Source organism: Hyla sarda, chromosome 6 (genome assembly GCF_029499605.1).
Source record: "Hyla sarda isolate aHylSar1 chromosome 6, aHylSar1.hap1, whole genome shotgun sequence".
Taxonomy (NCBI): Eukaryota; Metazoa; Chordata; class Amphibia; order Anura; family Hylidae; genus Hyla; species Hyla sarda.
In genome coordinates, this window is record NC_079194.1 from 265,797,853 (window position 1) to 265,817,000 (window position 19,148).

Below are 19,148 nucleotides of genomic sequence, written 5' to 3' on the forward strand. Positions count from 1 at the left end.
CATCCCGAACAGCTGACAGCTGCCTCCTTGCTGTCCGATCGCCGAATGACTGCTCAGTGCCTGAGATCCAGGCATGAGCAGTCATGCGGCAGAATCGTTGATCACTGGTTTCTTATGAGAAACCAGTGATCAATGATGAAGATCAGTGTGTGCAGTGTTATAGGTCCCTATGGGACCTATAACACTGCAAAAAAAGTGAATAAAGATCATTTAACTCCTCCCCTATTAAAAGTTTAAATCACCCCCCTTTTCCAATAAAAAAAAAAGTGTAAATAAAAATAAAAAAACATATATGGTATCACCGAATGCGGAAATGTCCGAATTATAAAAATATATCATTAATTAAACTGCTCGGTCAATGGCGTGCGCGCAAAAAAATTCCAAAGTCCAAAATAGTGCATTTTTGGTCACTTTTTAGATCATTTAAAAATGAATAAAAAGTCCGATCAATAAGTCCTATCAATGCAAAAATGGTACCGTTGAAAACTTCAGATCACGGCGCAAAAAATGAGCCCTCATACCGCCCCATACACGGAAAAATAAAAAAGTTATAGGGGTCAGAAGATGACAATTTTAAACGTATTAATTTTCCTGCATGTAGTTATGATTTTTTTCAGAAGTACGATAAAATCAAACCTATATAAGTAGGGTATCATTTTAATCGTATGGACCTACAGTATAAAGATAAGGTGTCATTTTTACCGAAAAAATTGTCGCACAATGATTTTTTTTTCCGTTTCACCGTAGATTTTTGGGCAAAATGACGGATGTCATTACAAAGTAGAATTGGTGGCGCAAAAAATAAGCCATCATATGGATTTTTAGGTGCAAAATTGAAAGAGTTATGAGTTTTTTTAAAGGCAAGGAGCAAAAAAACGAAAATGCAAAAACTGAAAAAACCCCGTTCCTTAAGGGGTTAAAGGATTTTTGTAAAGGGTGCACTTTGCCATTAGAACAGTGATTTACAAAATAAATCAATATAAAACCTCTTTTTCCAAAAAATTGATGATCATAATTAGAGAACAGCAATGACTGTAGCACAGAAAAAGATTCTAAGTAAATTTTCTGAAGGTTCCAACAGTCACAAATCAGTAGGAAGTGTGCAGGCCTTTGCTTTGAATGACTTCAACACATCTCTCTCTCCTACAGGACATCACTAGTCTCTCACACTGCTCTGGTGGGCTTTTGCTCCACTTTTCCAGTCTTTTCCACAGTTCTGTGACTGTTGTGATTTTCTTGGCCATAATTCTGTCACCAAGGATTTTCCAGAGGTTTTCTGTTGGATTTAGATCAGGACTCTGGGACGGCCATTTCATTGTTTCAATGAACTGTTTTACCTGTTTTGCTGTGTGACGGGGGCATTTATCCTGCATGAAAATTGCTGGCTGATTGAGTGATGAACGCAAGAAAGGAACCATGTATTGTTGAAAAAGGTTGCATTCACTCTGCCATGTAGCTGTATGAGAGTTCCAACTCCTGCTGCAGAAGACATTCCCCACTTCCTCCTTCACCTTTCACTGACACTTTGGGTTCAGTCTTTCCCCAGTTTGTCGACAAACATAAGGTTTCCCATCAGACCCAAATAAATTTAATCTTGCTTACGTCCCAAGTGCAGTGCTCCGGCTCTCCCACAGAGATGCATGGAGGGGGCATGTCAGCCACAGTTTCATGTGGCGGTTGACAAGCCCCAACCAGGAGGAAACCCAGGACGCCGGGTTGGAAACTGCGGGGAGAATCCCAGTGGTCAGAGCCCTGCAATCTGACACTTATCCCGTATCCTTAGGTAAAGGGAGACATTTTTCTATCCCGGAGTACCCCTTTAACGTATATCATCCATGTGCTATAGAAATGTTCTGTTCGGCAGATAACCTGTGGTGCAGGTTTTTATATCCATAGTAATGTAATCTGTGCATTATTATAGGTTACCCATAAGTAAGTGCAAAGTCTGTATGTCAGTCCAATATCAAGGAATTAAATGTAAATATAAATGCTTATAAACCGAACGATGGAAGTATATAATGTTAACATTTATTTTGGTCTACCCATAACCTTTTGTTAAAGGGTATTCCTACTTAATGGATAGGGGATAAGATGTATAAAGCTGGAATACCCCTTTAAGCAATATTAGTCTAAAATCTGTCAAATTCCCTTTCTCTCGAGGATGGGAGCAACCCCTTTATTTAAAGTGAAGGGTTATTATTAATATACAGTGGTCCCTCAACATACGATGGTAATCCATTCCAAATGAACCATCGTTAGTTGAAACCGTCGTACGTTGAGGGATCCGTGCAATTTAAGGAATAGGAAGTTGTACTCACCTGTCCCCGCCGCTCTGGACCCGATACCGCTAGTCACCGCTGCCCTGGATGTGGCCCTCCATCGCTGTCGCCGCGTCCCCGTGGAAGCCCCGCCGCTCCAGAACATCTCTGCTGCCCGGGATTGTCGCTCTCACGTCGCCGCCATCACGTCACTATGCACGCCGCTCCTATTAAATGACGGGACAGCATGGGCGGTGACGTGATCACGACGATGGAGAGCGCCGGCGATGGAGGGGATCCCAAAGAGGACGCTCCGGAGCCCCGAGGACAGGTAGGAGACCATCACCGGAGCACACAGGCACCGTAAACGGCTATTCAGCGGCAACTGAAGCAGTCAGCGCTGCTGGATAGCCGTTTATGCGATGACCCCGACATACAAAAGCATCGTATGTTGATGCTGCCATGTTGAAATTATCGTATGTCGGGGCCATCATAGGTCGGGGGGGTCACTGTATTGCAATCTGGGCACCTACTTTAAAAATTGACCTCTGGGATTTTCTGTGCAGATACGGTTTGCCTCTGGTCGCTGCCGCATGGGATTACACAGCAGCCGTTCAGATGTATCCATTACAATTTGCAAGACTAAGAGTTACACACTGATTATGATCTCTGCACCTGCTGAAAAATTGCATAGCGGTCTCATGTCAGGAATCCTCTCGTCAAGACGCTTGTATGCCGTAATACAACATAAATTGAGTCCAAGATCAAGTGCTTGTTTTCTGTGTGCTACAAAAAAAAATTGATCACAAAATGTCACCTAAACCTGCACTGATTTATGGCATGGTGTGTGTTTTGCAGCCTTATAGTACAGTCACACATACAGTATCTGTTGCGTATTTCATGCTGTTAAATCAATGCAAATTGTTGAACACAGCATCAAATCCTCAGCAGATATGATATCTGTGAATGTACCCTGACATTGAGGTTTGCTCTTTCTCAATACATGACACATCATTTCAGGTTGTGCATCAATCACTGACATCAGAATATCTAAGCTTTGTGCTCCCTCTATTTTTATTCATGAATGTAGGCCAAAAAGTATCTGAGCCGTGGGAGGAAATGATTCAGACCAAGCTGTTTGGTGTAATATTTTATCATGGTAAGGAGGAGATAAAATTAGAAATAATTTCTAACAGAGTGGTACCAATTTCTATGTTTCACACCAGTTTTAAGGCCTATAATTCTCAGGTCACCTTTTGATCCCTTTTTAAAGGGGTACTCCAAAGGATAGGGAATAAGATGCTTGATCGAGGGAGTCCTGCCGCTGGGGACCCCCGTGATCTTGCACGCGGCACCCCGTTTTTAACCCCTTAAGGACTCAGCCCATTTTGGCCTTAAGGACTCAGACAATTTAATTTTTAAGTTTTCATTTTTTTCCTCCTCGCCTTCTAAAAATCATAACTCTTTTATATTTTCATCCACAGACTAGTATGAGGGCTTGTTTTTTGCGCGACCAGTTGTCCTTTGTAATGACATCACTCATTATATCATAAAGTGTATTGCGCAACCAAAAAACACTATTTTTGTGGGGAAATTAAAACGAAAAACGCAATTTTGCTAATTTTGGAAGGTTTTGTTTTCACCCCGTACAATTTATGGTAAAAATTACGTGTTCTTTATTCTGAGGGTCAATACGATTAAAATGATACCCATTATTACATACTTTTATATTATTGTTGCGCTTAAAAAAAAATCACAAACTTTTTAACCAAATTAGTACGTTTATAATCCCTTTATTTTGATGACCTCTAACTTTTTTATTTTTCTGTATAAGCGGCGGTATGGGGGCTCATTTTTTGCGCCATGATCTGTACTTTTTTTTGATACCACATTTGCGTATAAAAAACGTTTAATACATTTTTTATAATTTTTTTTTTTAATAAAATGTATTAAAAAAGTAGGAATTTTGGCCTTTTTTTTTTTTTTCGTTCACGCCGTTCACCGTACGGGATCATTAACATTTTATTTTAATAGTTTGGACATTTACGCACGCGGCGATACCAAATATGTCTATAAAAAAATCTTTTTACGCTTTTTGGGGGTAAAATAGGAAAAAACTGACGTTTTACTTTTTTATTGGGGGAGGGGATTTTTCACTTTTTTTTTTTACTTTTTACATTTTTTTACATTTTTTTTTTTACACTTGAATAGTCCCCATAGGGGACTATTCATAGCAATACCATGATTGCTAATACTGATCTGTTCTATGTATAGTACATAGAACAGATCAGTGTTTTCGGTGATCTTCTGCTCTGGTCTGCTCGATCACAGACCAGAGCAGGAGACGCCGGGAGCCGGACGGAGGAAGAAGAGGGGACCTCCGTGCGGCGTTATGAATGATCGGATCCCCGCAGCAGCAGCGCGGGCGATCCGATCATTCATTCTAATCGCGCACTGCCGCAGATTCCGGGATCTGTATTGATTCCGGCACCTGAGGGGTTAATGGCGGACGCCCGCGAGATCGCGGGCGTCGGCCATTGCTGGCGGGACCCTGGCTGCGATCAGCAGCAGGGATCAGCCGCGCATGACACGGGCATCGCTCCGATGCCCGCGGTTATGCACAGGACGTAAATGTACGTCCTGGTGCGTTAAGTACCACCTCACCAGGACGTACATTTACTGCGTCCTTAAGGGGTTAATCAGTCCCGGAGCGTGTTCGCTCCGGGACTGATTACCGGCGACTACAGGGCGGGTGACGTGTGACGTCCCGCCCCCGTGTGATGTCACGCTCCGCCCCTCAATGCAAGCCTACAGGAGGGGGCATGATAGCTGTCAAACCTACAGTTTGTTACTTAACTTAGTGTTTCGCAACCAGTGAGCCTCCAGCATGCCTCCAAACTACAACTCCTAGCATGTATGGTTTATCAGTGCATGCTGGGAGTTGTAGTTTGCAACAGCTGGAGAGACACTGGTTGTGAAACACTGATTTAGGTAACAAACGCAGTTTTGCAATCAGTGTGCCTTCAGCTGTTGCAAAAAGCTACAACTCTCAGCATGCAGTGATAGCTGAAGACCATACTGGGACTTTTGGTAGTATGCCTCAGTCTGTTGAATAACTAGAACTCCCAGCATGCCCTTTGGGTGCCCGTGCATGCTAAGGGTTGTAGTTATGCAACAGCTGGAGGCACACTGGTTGCAAAACAGTTGTTTTTTTTTTACTTAGTGTTTCGCTACCAGTGTGCCTTCAGCTGTTGTAAAACTACAACTCTCAGCGTGCACTTACAGCCGAAGTGCATGCTGGGACTTGCAGTTATGCAACAGCTGGAGGAACACTACGGCAACTCCTAGCATGCCCTTTGGCTGTCCGTGCATGCTGGGGGTTGTAGTTATGCAACAACTGGAGGCACAGTGCCTCCAGCTGTTGCATAACTACAACCCACAGCATGAACAAACTACCAAAGGGCATGCTGGGAGTTGTAGTTTTGCCTTCTGCTGTTGCATAACAACAACTCCCAGCATGCCATTGTGTGCATGCTGTGAGTTGTTGCTTAGCAACAGCAGGAGGCTATCCTTACCTCCTGCTGCTGCGCAATGAAGATCCGCCTGCCTCCGCCGGTGGGGCCCCGATCCCGCCACCGATGCCTGGGATTTGGGGCCCAGCGTTAGGTGCGGAGCGGGTGCCGTTAAGGACACCCCCACAGCAGACGCGGCCGATGAATCGCCACCTCACTCCTGCTGCTAAAGTATGATAGTTGCTATCTCGGATGGCACCTATCATCCTTTTTTTCCCCAGGTCACCAGGACCCAATTAACCCAGAATTGCCGCAAATAGCTGATCTGAATTGATCGGCGATTTGCGGTGATTGCCAACATGGGGGGTCTCAGGACCCCCCAGGCGTTGTCACAGGAGGCATCCCAGTCCGGTCTCCGCCCCGGTGAGCGTCGGGGACCGGAAATACTCTGGGCGTACAGGTACGCCCTGAGTCCTTAAGGATCGGGGATGCAGGGCGTATGCATACACCCTGCGTCCCCAAGAGGTTAAAGGGGTACTCCCCTTGAAAACAGATTGTGAAACAAATTTGTAGATTACTTCTGTTTAAAAATCTTAACCTTTCCTGTACTTATCAGAAAAGTTCTTTTCTTTTAGAATTTCCTTTCTGTCTGACCACAGTGCTCTCTGCTGACACCTCTGTCCATTTAAGGAACTGTCCAGAGTAGGAGTATATCCCCATAGCAAACCTCTCCTGTTCTGGACAGTTCCTGACATGGGCAGAGGTGTCGGCAGAGAGCACTGTGGTCAGACAGAAAAGAAATTTAAAAAGAAAGAAACTTCCTCTGGAACATACAGCAGCTGATAAGTAACAACTTTCTGGCACTGGTGGATTTAAAAAAAAAAAAAAGTTTTCCAGTATTTTACATTTTTTGCTCGTACGACAGTCATGCCACACCAAATTAATAATTAATTCACATCTACAATATGTCTACTTTATGTTCCGATCATTTGATAAACATTCTTTTACTTTTTTAGAATGTTAGAAGGTTTATAAGTTTAGTAGTTAGAAATGTTCTTGAAAATCTAAAAAATAACTAAATCTGATTTTTCAGGGACCAGTTCAGTTCTGAAGGGGAATTGAGGGGCCTGTATGTAACCCCTATATATCACCCGATTTTATAAACTGCACCTCTTAAAGAAGTCAGAATGTTCTTAAAGTGTTTCACCAAAATTAAAACAACGCGGAGGTGTAATTTTAACCCCTTAAGGACTATAGGAGGAAAATGCCCCCCAAAATTTGTAACCCCATCTATTCGAAGTATGGAACTACCCAATGTGTGGACGTCAAGTGCACTGCAGGCGAACTACAATGCTCAGAAGAGGAGGAGTCACATTTGTCTTTTGGAAAGCAAATTTTGCTGAAATGGTTTTTAGGGGGGATGTCACATTTAGGAAGCCCCAATGGTGCCAGAACAGCAAAAAAAATAAAAAACACAAGGCATACTATTTTGGAAACTACACCCCTCAAGGAATGTAACAAGGGGTATAGTGAGCCTTAACACCCCACAGGTGCTTGACAAATTTCCGCTAAAGTTAGACGTGAAAAAAAAAAAAAAAAAAAATTCACAAAAATTCTGGGGTTACCCCAAATTTTTCATTTTCGCAAGGGGTAATTGGAGAAAAAGCCTCCCAAGATTTGTTACCCCATTTCTTCTGAGTATGAAAATACCCCATATGTGGATGTAAAGTGCTCTGCGTGCGAACTACAATGCTCAGAAGAGAAGGAGCGCCATTGAGATTTTGCTGAGAGAATTTAGTTGGAATAGAAGTGGGAAGCCATGTGCGTTTACAAATCTCCCCCCCCCCCCCCCCTCCATGGTGCCAGAACAGTGGACCCCTCCTCCACATGTGACCCCTTTTTGGAAACTACACCCCTCAGAGTTTAATAAGGGGTGCAGTGAGTATTTATACCCCACTGGCATTTGACAGATCTTTGGAACAGTGGGCTGTTGAAATGAAAAATTAAATTTTTCATTTTCACAGACCACTGTTCCAAAAATCTGTCAGACACTTGTGGTGCGTAAATGCTCACTGTACCCCTTGTTACATTCCGTGAGGGGTGTAGTTTCCAAAATGGGGTCACATGTGGGGGTGGTCTATTGTTCTGGCACTATGGGGGCTTTGTAAACACATAAGGGCTTTAATTTCGGACGCATTCTCTTGCCAAAAGCCCAATGGCGCTCCTTCTCTTCTGAGCATTGTAGTGCACCCGCAGAGCACTTTACACCCACATATGGGGTATGTTCTCACTCAGAAGAAATGGGGCTACAAATGTACATGGCACACTCTCTCTCCTGAGCCATGTCGTGCGCCCTCAGAGCACTTTACGCCCACATATGGGGTAGTTCTGTACTCAGGAAAAATTGCGTTACAAATTTTGAGGGTCTTTTTTTCCTTTTACCGCTTGTGAAAGTTAAAAGTATGGGGCAACATCAGCGTGTTAGTGTAAAAATTATATTTTTTTACACTAACATGCTGGTGTAGACCCCAACTTTACCTTTTCATAAGGGGTAAAAGGAGAAAAGGAGAGAGAGGCCCCCAAAATTTGTAACACAATTTCTCCCGAGTACGGAGATACCCCATATGTGCCCCTAAACGGTTTCCTTGAAATTCGACAGTGCTCTGAAGTGAGAGAGCGCCATGTGCATTTAAGGCTTAAATTGGGGATTTGAATTGACCGCAAAAATACCCTATGGCAGTTTTTCCCAAACAGGGTGTCTCCAGCTGTTGCAAAACTCCCAGCATGCCTGGACAGTCAGTGGCTGTCCGGCAATACTGAGGGTTGTTATTTTTCAACAGCTGGAGGCTCCATTTTGGAAACAGTGCCGTACAAGAGGTTTTTATTTTTTTTTCATTGGGGGGGGGGGGGGGGGGACTGTGTAGGGGTATGTGTATATGTAGTGTTTTACTTTTTATTTGTAGGTGTAGTGTAGTGTTTTTTAGGTACATTCACACGGACAGGCTTACAATGAGTTTCTCGCTGGGAGTTTGTGCTGCGGCGGAAAATTTGCCGCATCTCAAACTTGCAGCAGATAACTTGCTGTAAACCCGCTCGTGTGAATGTACCCTGTACATTCAAATGGGGGGGGGGCAAACCTCCAACTGTTACAAAACTACAACTCTCAGCATGCACTGACAGACCATACATGCTGGGAGTTGTAGTTATGCAACAGCTGGAGGAAAATTGGTAGTGAAACAGTTTGCAACAGCTGGTGACACATTGGTTGTGAAACAGAGTTTGTTACCTAACTCAGTGTTTTGCAACCAGTGTGCCTCCAGCTGTTGCAAAACTAGAACTCCCAGCATGTACAGTCTTTCAGTGCATTCTGGGAGTTGTAGTTTTGCAACAGCTGGAGACACACTGATTGCAAAACACTGAGTTAGGTAACAAACTCTGTTTCACAACCAATGTGTCACCAGCTGTTGCAAAACTGCAACAATCAGCATGCATTGACAGTCAAAGGGCATGCTGAGAGTTGTAGGTTTGCAACAGCTGGAGGCACACTGCTACAACTTACAGCATACCTTTGGTAGTCTGTGCATGCTGGGAGTTGTAGTTATGCAACAGCTGAATGCACTCTTTTTCATAGAAAAAATGTGCCTCCAATTGTTGCATAACTACAACCCCCAGCATGCACAGACTACCAAAGGGCATGCTGGGAGTTGTAGTTGGAACTCCTGCTGTTTAAAAACTAAAACTCCCAGCATGCCCTTTGGCTGTGCATGCTGAGAGTTGTTGCTAAGCAACAGCATGAGGTGAATAGGCCTCACCTCCTGCTGTTTCCTGCCGCCTGCACCGCCGGGACCATCGCCATTGCTTTCACCGCTCCTGCTGCCGGGACCGCCGCCACCGATCCTGAGGGGAACCCCACCGGACCAGGGGAAGGCAGGAGACCCCTGCCGGCGCCGATCGCCGCCATCTTCATTGTCCCGATCACCACCCAGCAGGTGGTAGGTCGTTCCGACTGATCAGTCACGTGATCATAAAGCTGCACCTGTTCCACCTCACTCCTGCTGGGTAAGGGTGAATGGGGCTGTCTCGGACAGCCCCATTCACCCTTTTTTTTTCGGGTTCACCAGAGACCCGATTGACCCGGAAGAGCCGCAAATCGCAGGTGTGAATTCTGGGGTACATGTGGCACTCTGTTTTTTATTAAATTTTTCATGAGGTGATATAAATAAAAAATAAAAATAATTATTCTGCGGTTTGTTTTTAAATTTATTTAGGTCGTTCGTCATGTGGTATTAATGACATGTTCACTTTACTCTGTAAGTTGATACGATTATGGCGATACCAAATGTATATACTTTTCAAAATATTTTTGTACATTTATAGCATAAAAACTTTTTGTGAAAAAAAAAAAAATCATGTTTGTATGTCGCCGTATTCTGTGGTGAGCCATTACTGTTTAAAAAAAAGAGTCCCCAGAAAATTGAGTCAGTGAAAAAATTTTTTATTTTTTTTTACACTTACTTTTTTTTAATTTTTTTTTTATTATGCCTATGTCTATCTGTTTTACACTGAGACATAGGATAGCAGATCAACCTTTCACTTTGCAGAGCACCGATCGGACACAGAGGGAGCTCCCTCCCTCTATAACCCTCATAGATGCTGTGGTCACAGTGACCGCAGCGTCTATAGGGTTTATCCTGAGTGCTGCGGGCGGCCTCCTCCAACGGGGCCCCCCTCTCCTGTGATTGCTTCACTCAGTGAAGCGACAGAGGAGAGGGGGAAGCAGGAGACCCTTGCACTATCACTGTTATTGGTCTATCTGTTCTGACGGACCAATAGCAGTGATGAGTTTCAGGGAGGTGCGGCTGTGCTGTGACAGTTTAACCCCTTAACAACCAAGGACGTATATTTACGTCCTTGGCCGGCTCCCGCGATATAACGCAGGGTCACGCGGTGACCCCGCATCATATCGGGTCGGTCCCCATGCCGGGACCTGGGGCTAATAGCGCGCGGCAGCGATCGCGGTGCCGCGCGCTATCAACCCTTTAGACGCGGCGTTCAAAGTTGAACGCCGTGTCTAAAATGAAAGTGAAAGCTGCCCGGCTGCTCAGCGGGGCTGATCGGGACTACCGCAGTGAAAATGCGGTGTCCCGATCAGCTGGGACAAGAGCGGAGGTCCTCTTACCTGCCTCCGGCATGTCCCCTCGACGATTGATTGCTCCAAGCCTGAGATGCAGGCTTGAGCAATCGACCGCCGATAACGCTGATCATTGCAAAGCTATGGCTTTGCAGTCAACAGTGCTATAGGTCCCTATGGGAGCTAGAACACTGCAAAAAAAGTGTAAAAAAAAAAAAAAAAAAAGTTAATAAATGTGATTTAACCATTTCCTTAATAAAAGTTCAAATCACCCCCCTTTTCCCCATAAAAAAACACACCATGTAAATAAAAATATAAACATATGTGGTATCGCCGCATGGGTAAATGTCCAAACTATAAAAATAGATCATTAATTAAACCGCACGGTCAAGGGCGTATGCGCAAAAAAAATTTCAAAGTCCAAAATAACATTTTTGGTTGCTTTTTATATCATGAAAAAAATGTATAAAAAGCGATCAAAAAGTCCGATCAATACAAAAATGGTACCGCTAAAAACTATCATGGCACAAAAAATGAGCCCTCATACCGCCCCATATGCGGAAAAATAAAAATGTTATAGGGGTCGGAATATGACAATTTTAAATGTATACATTTTTCTGCATGTAGTTATGATTTTTTTACAGAAGTACAACAAAATCAAACCTATATAAGTAGGGTATCATTTTAATCGTATGGACCTACAGAATAAAGATAAGGTGTCATTTTTACCGAAAAATTTACTGCGTAGAAACGGTAGCCCCCAAAAGTTACAAAATGGCGTTTTTTCTTCAATTTCGTCGCACAATGATTTTTTTTCCTATTTCGCCATAGATTTTTGGGTAAAATGACTGATGTCACTGCAAAGTAGAATTGGTGGCGCAAAAAATAAGCCATCATATGGATTTTTAGGTGGAAAATTGAAAGGGTTATGATTTTTAAAATGTGAAGAGGAAAAAACGAAAGTGGAAAAACCTGTGGTCCTTAAGGGGTTAAAGTTATCAGGTACATGTATGTGGTGTTGAAGGAAGTCAGCCTTCATCACCACATAAATGTACCTGATTTTGCAGCAAGAGGTTAAAGACATAAGAACGGCTAAAGCAAACTCTCCTGGACATGGCGTGGACATCCTTGAGACTGACATACGTTTTTAAGAAACATCTAACGACAGGATTTAGCCTATGTACCACACACGGAGTATGTATCATGCCACCTAAACACAGCACATTATTGGCAATCACATGCCCAATTTGATTACGAGATGACAGCCAGTGTGACATGTTCTGCTGCAAAGAGGGCAGCAATTCCTCCATTGTATGGCTTTTCTTGCCCCTGCTTATCAGATGTAATTATGTGTGGCAGTTCTTTGAGCTGAGGACAGGAGGTGGATAAACAATGCTGTGCCCTGTGGGGACTGTAATATATACATGGAGGAGGATCTGGATGAGGATAGGCAGAAGGTGCAACCATGGAGATGTCACTAATGCCTGACCTCTTTGCGGTAGAGTATTGTACTGCAAGCAATTGACCCAGTGAGCAGTGAAATACTTGTATTGGCCCTGCCCATAGCTATTGCTCAAAATATCTAACGTTGCATACTGACAACTGCATGGAGTGGCCTGCAGTTTCATCCACATTTCCTGTTGCATTACTTTCAGGTTTGACACACTGCCTGATTTTGTTTCTCTAGGAAGGTAGAAAAGAATTGCCACACAACAAGAGTACTGTAAAGAGCTAGTATATACCATCACCCGACCGTGCCCCTCCTCTAGAAGGCATTTTTTTTTTCTGGAGCCTACAAATGCAGCAACAGTGTAGCTGTCACCTGCTCTTGAGTTTGCCCCACCAAAAGCCTATGTCTGGCACATTGTTCAGATGTTCTGGCAATCCCTCTTCCTAGTTTACAGTGTTGCCCTCATGACAATAAAATGTTCATTTTTGCACTCTCGGTTTTTCCTCCTACAATAATCATTTATTTTTCTATCCACAGACCCATATGAGGGCTTGTTTTTTGTGGGACCAGTTGTCCTTTGTAATGACACTTATGATTTTTCCATAAAATATGCTCTAAAAAAAAAATAAAAATATTGGTGAGGTGAAATAAAAAAAAAGAATTTAGCAAATTTGGTGGTTTTCTTTTTGCGCCATTTTACCTTGTGGTCAAACTGACATGGTATTTTGAAACTTTAGGTCACCCTGATTACAGCAATACCAAATTTGTATAGTTTCCATAACGTTTTAGCAATTAAAAAAATAATTATTTTTTAATTGCCATTTTCTGACCTTTGTAACTTTTAAATGTTTTCATATGCCAGTTTGTATGATGGCTAATTTTTTGCACCATAATCTGTATTGGTACCATTTTGTTATTGATCTGATTTTTTGATCACATTTTTTTATTTTTTTTCTGAGAGATGCTGTTGTAAAAAATGCAATTCTTGCATTAGATTTATTATAATTTTTTTTTTTTACATTTACGTAATTTACCGTTAGGGATATGTAATGTTATGCTTTAATAGTTTGGACAATTACACACATGGCCATACCAAATATGTTTGTTTTATTATGTTTGCATTGCTTTGTATAAGAAAAGGGGGTAATTTGAATTTTTAATATGGAAGGGGTTAATATGTGTTTTTTGAACTTTTATTAAACTTTTTTTTACCTTATTAATGATTAGATTCTTCTTACAGATCAATGCAGTTCTGTTGAACGCCATTAATCTGTGTGATCTACACTCCATTGATAAAGCTTAAGGGATTTATTCTGACTGCCATATTTGGAGTCAGGAAGGAATTTTTACCTCTAGTATGAGGGTTTTTTGCCTTCCTCTGGATCAACTCAACTCAATAGGGTCTTATTAGGGTTATAGGTTGAACTTGGTCTTTTTTCAACCTTATGAACTATGTTACTATGTTATCATTGACAGAGCCATAGTCCCTAGGGAAGCAGAGGTAAGCCCTCCGGCTGCCTCTACAGTGGATCATGATACCACTGCGGTGGGGCATGGGGGGCATTTACATTTCCCTTTTTAGATGCCGCTGATGATCTAGAGGATTAATAGCCACAAGCGGCAGTTGCTGCATGCCGGCTATTAGCGGTGGCTCCCAGCTACTGAAATCAGCTGGGGGCCACTGGGTATGGAGCCAGCTCGAGTCAGGAGCCGGCTCCATATGCCCTATGCGCCAGCCTACATCTCGGGGGCTTTCAGGACCTACCTGCTCGAAGCAGGGCTAAATGCCTAAAAAAAAAATCACCTTCCCGGCGCCTGGAACTGCATTTCTCGGGCGTCGAGCAATAGGATTTCCACATCCCTGCATATACAGAACATAAAATGCATATTTCTAGACTTATTTTAGTCATATACAAGTATATAACTTAAAATTGGTTTAATAAAACTTACAATGGACAGATGCTTTGTTGTATGTTTCTATTTGTTTGGAAAAAGCTAGGAGCACAGTGTTTCCAGGTTAGCTGTATGAAAAGTAGGCTTGAAAACAAAAACAAGAAGTTTCCAAGCCTCCTTTCCATACAGCTAATCCGGTAACACTTAACCCCTTCCCGACCCATGACATAGATGTATGTCATGGGTCGGCTCCCATTCTATAAAGCAGTGCCACGCTGTGGCCTGCATCATAGCAGGTCGCGCCCGGCACCTAGCAACAGCCGGGACCCGTGGCTAATAGCGCGCGGCAGTGATCAAGGTTGAACGCCGCTTCTAAAGTGAAAGTAAACTAATGCCGGTTAGCTCAGGGAGCTGTTCGGGATCGCCGCGGCATTCCGAACAGCTTACATGACAGCCGGAGGATCCCTACCTGCCTCCTCGCTGTCCGATCGCCGAATGACTGCTCAGTGCCTGAGATCCAGGCATGAGTAGTCAAGTGCCGGAATCATTGATCACTGGTTTCCTATTAGAAACCAGTGATCAATGTAAGAGATCAGTGTGTGCAGTGTTATAGGTCCCTATGGGAGCTATAACAGTGCAAAACAAAAAGTGAATAAAGATCATTTAAAGGGGTACCCTGGTGAAAACCTTTTTTCTTTTAAATCAACTGGTGCCAGAAAGTTAAACATATTTGTAAATTACTTATTTCATGATAAAAAAGTGACCAAAAATGCACTATTTTGGACTTTGGAATTTTTTTGCGCGTACGCCATTGACCGTGTGGTTTAAGCCCTTAAGGACCGGAGGTTTTTCCGTTTTTGCATTTTCGTTTTTTGCTCCTTGCCTTTAAAAAATCATAACTCTTTCAAATTTACACCTAAAAATCCATATGATGGCTTATTTTTTGCGCCACCAATTCTACTTTGTAATGACGTCAGTCATTTTGCCCAAAAATCTATGGTGAAGCGGGAAAAAAAATCATTGTGCGACAAAATTGAAAAAAAAAAACGCTGTTTTGTAACTTTTGGGGGCTTCCGTTTCTACGTAGTACATTTTTCGGTAAAAATGACACCTGATATGTATTCTGTAGGTCCATACGATTAAAATGATACCCTACTTATATAGGTTTGATTTTGTCGGACTTCTGGAAAAAATCATAACTACATGCAGGAAAATTAATACGTTTAAAATTGTCATCTTCTGACCCCTATAACTTTATTTTTCCGTGTATGGGGCGGTATGAGGGCTCATTTTTTGCGCCGTGATCTGAAGTTTTAAACGGTACCATTTTTGCATTGATAGGACTTATTGATCACTTTTTATTCATTTTTAAATGATATAAAAAGTGACCAAAAATGCACTATTTTGGACTTTGGAATTTTTTTGCGCGCACGCCATTGACCGAGCGGTTTAATTAATGATATATTTTTATAATTCGGACATTTCCGCACGCGGTGATACCACATATGTTTATTTTTATTTTTATTTACACTGTGGTTTTTTTTTTTATTGGAAAAGGGGGGTGATTCAAACTTTTAATAGGGGAGGAGTTAAATGATCTTTATTCACTTTTTTTTTTTCACTTTTTTTTTGCAGTGTTATAGGTCCCATAGGGACCTATAACACTGCACACACTGATCTTCTATGTTGATCACTGGTTTCTCATAAGAAACCAGTGATCAACGATTCTGCCGGATGACTGCTCATGCCTGGATCTCAGGCACTGAGCAGTCATTCGGCGATCGGACAGCGAGGAGGCAGGAAGGGGCCCTCCCGCTGTCCTGTCAGCTGTTCGGGATGCCGCGATTAGCCGCGGCTATCCCGAACAGCCCGACTGAGCTAGCCGGGAACTTTCACTTTTAGCCGCGCGGCTCAGCTTTGAGCGCGCGGCTAAAGGGTTAATAGCGCACGGCGCCGCGATCGGCGCTGCGCGCTATTAGAGGCGGGTCCCGGCTTCACTATGACGCCGGGCCCGCCATGATATGACGCGGGGTTACTGTGTAACCCCGCGTTATATCAGAAGAGCAGGACCAAGGACGTACCGGTACGTCCTTGGTCCTTAAGGGGTTAATTAATGATGTATTTTTATAATTCGGACATTTCCGCATGGGGCGATACCATATGTTTATTTACACTGTTTTTTTTTATGGGAAAAGGGGGGTGATTCAAACTTTTAATAGGGAAGAGGTTAAATGATCTTCACTTTTTTTTTTTTTCACTTTTTTTTTGGCAGTGTTATAGCTCCCTTAGGGACCTATAACACTGGACACACTGATCTTTATCATTGATCACTGGTTTCTCATAGGAAACCAGTGATCAATGATTCTGCCGCTTGACTGCTCATGCCTGGATCTCAGGCACTGAGCAGTCATTCGGCGATCGGACAGCGAGGAGGCAGGTAGGGACCCTCCTGCTGTTCTGTAAGCTGTTCGGGATAGCCGCGGCGAAATCGCGGCATCCCGAACAGCCCACTGAGCTAACCGGCATACTTTCACTTTAGACGCGGGGTTCAACTTTGAACGCCGCATCTAAAGGGTCAATAGCTCTTATAGCCACGGGTCCCGGCCGTTGTTAGAGGCCGGGCCCGACCCGCTATGACGCGTTATAGATCGGGAGTGGACACGTGACGTTCCAGTACGTCATGTGTCCTTAAGGAGTTAAGGGGGTACTCCGGTGGTTAAGATTTTTGGCTTTATTGCATCTTCTTTTAATGTTCATGTTTTTTGAAATTGACATGTATTATGTTTGTGTAGCATGTGTCTTTTTTTTCTTACCTGTTTGTGGGCCAGGAAGTTCTGTAGTTCTGTGTTGGATTTCTTACTGTTGTCCACATGTTAGGATTAGGCTGTGGACAACATGTCGTTTTTTTTTTCTCTGTTCTTTCAGAACAGCATGAGAGAGATAGGACACGCCCCCTCATCTCCCCCTCCAGGTGGTCGCAGGTGTGCATGAGAGAAAGAAGCCAGAGCAGGGGGAGAGAGAGGACATACACAGCTCCTCATCTCCCCTACCCCTGCTTTGACTCCTGAGGACAAAGGTCTGCACTGAAAGAAGACAGAGAAGATAAGAGTGTTATCTGAAGGGGAGGATAACAAAGTGCAGGGGCTGGGGATGTATACACTGCAGGGGAATAAACCTCGGACGGAGGATGATTTGTGTGTGTGAAGGGGGGTACTCCTGAATGACCCATGCTGGGAGTTGTAGACCCTGTTATGTGTGTATGCTAGTGTTTACAAACCAATGTGCCTCCAGCTGTTGCAAAGCTACAGCTCCCAGCATGCCTGGACAGACTTTGGGCATGCTGGGAGTAGTAGTTTTGCAATAGCTGGAGGCACACTGGTTGGGAAACACTGTCCTAGCCTATTCAGCATACACATCATGTTATACCAGTGTTTCCAAACCAGTGTGCCTCCAGCTGTTGTAAAACTACAACTCCCAGCATTCCCTGACAGTCTTTGGGCATGCTGGAAGTTCTAATTTTGCAACAACTGGAGGCACACTGATTGGGAAACACTGGCCTAGCCTATTCAGTATTTTACAAACAAAGTGCATTGTTTCCCAACCAGGGTGTTTTCAGCTGTATCAGAACTACAACTACCAGCATGCCCAGACAGCTTTTGGCTGTCTGGGCATAATGGTGGTAGTAGTTTTGCAACACCTGGAGGCACCCTGGTTGGGAAACACTGGTGTATGCCCTATAGAGGTGTGATGAACTAAAACTCCCAGGAGACTACAGAGGCAACATGCTGGTGTTATACCACAGACTGAAGACTCCTGAATGACACATAATGGGAGTTGTAGTCCCTTTTGTGTGTGTATGCCAGTGTATCCCAACCAGGGCTGATTAATATTAGTGAGCTGTGAATAAGGGGGCTGACATGGGAAAATAGTAGGGTGGGTAAAGGACCGAACAAAAAAAAGCCGCTCCCAAACCAGCAAGGCATGTGGCATGCTGGGATTTGTAGTTTTCAGCACAGCAAGAAACAGGAAATAGAAGCAAAGATAGGAAAACAAAGTGGGGGATAAAAAGACAATGGAGAACAGAAATAGTTGCCTAAACAACAAGAATAGAAATGAAACAAAACAAATGGGGTAAGTCAAAAACGGAAAAACACGTTGACCACCGGAGTACCCATATGAGAGGAATGACCATGTATACTTTAGCTATACATCTGCAATCTGAGGAAGGGAATTAAAGGGGTATTCCAGGAAAAAAACTTTTTTTTTTTTTTAAATATATATCAACTGACTCTAGAAAGTTAAACAGATTTGTAAATTACTTCTATAAAAAAAATCTTAATCCTTCCAATAATCATCTGCTGAAGTTGAGTTGTTCTTTTCTGTCTGACAACAGTGCTCTCTGCTGACATCTCTGCTTGTCTCGGGAACTGCACAGAGTAGAATAGGTTTGCTATGGGGATTTGCTGCTACTCTGGACAGTTCCTGAGACACGTGTCATCAGAGAGCACTTAGACAGAAAAGAACAACTCAACTTCAGCAGCTCATAAGTACTGAAAGGATTAAGATTTTTTTTAGTAGAAGTAATTTACAAATCAGTTTGACTTTCTGGAGCCAGTTGAGATATATATATATATAGTTTTTTTCCTGGATAACCCGTTTAAGTCCTGAAACGCATCATTGCAACTGTATGTAATTTTTATTTTTATTTTCTGTGTGTCAATAAATATATTGATACTTAAAAATATCTATAATATATCAATGACTACTGAGGTTGTATCCTAATGGAGCGCAGATTCCAGTGGAAATTGTTCTTCTTCACTATTGCTCCTGATGAGGACACCAGTTTAAGACACTGATGTGCCGCAGCATCCTACCTGACATAACCCTGGTTAGGGGTGATATGC

General features: G+C 43.0%; 1 protein-coding gene across 8 annotated transcripts in view; it reads left to right on the forward strand.

Annotated features, from left to right (window-relative positions):
• MARK2 (microtubule affinity regulating kinase 2) overlaps positions 1-19,148 on the forward strand; it is a 729,699-nt gene that overhangs the window by 94,424 nt on the left and 616,127 nt on the right. The gene's annotated exons all lie outside the window — the stretch shown is intronic.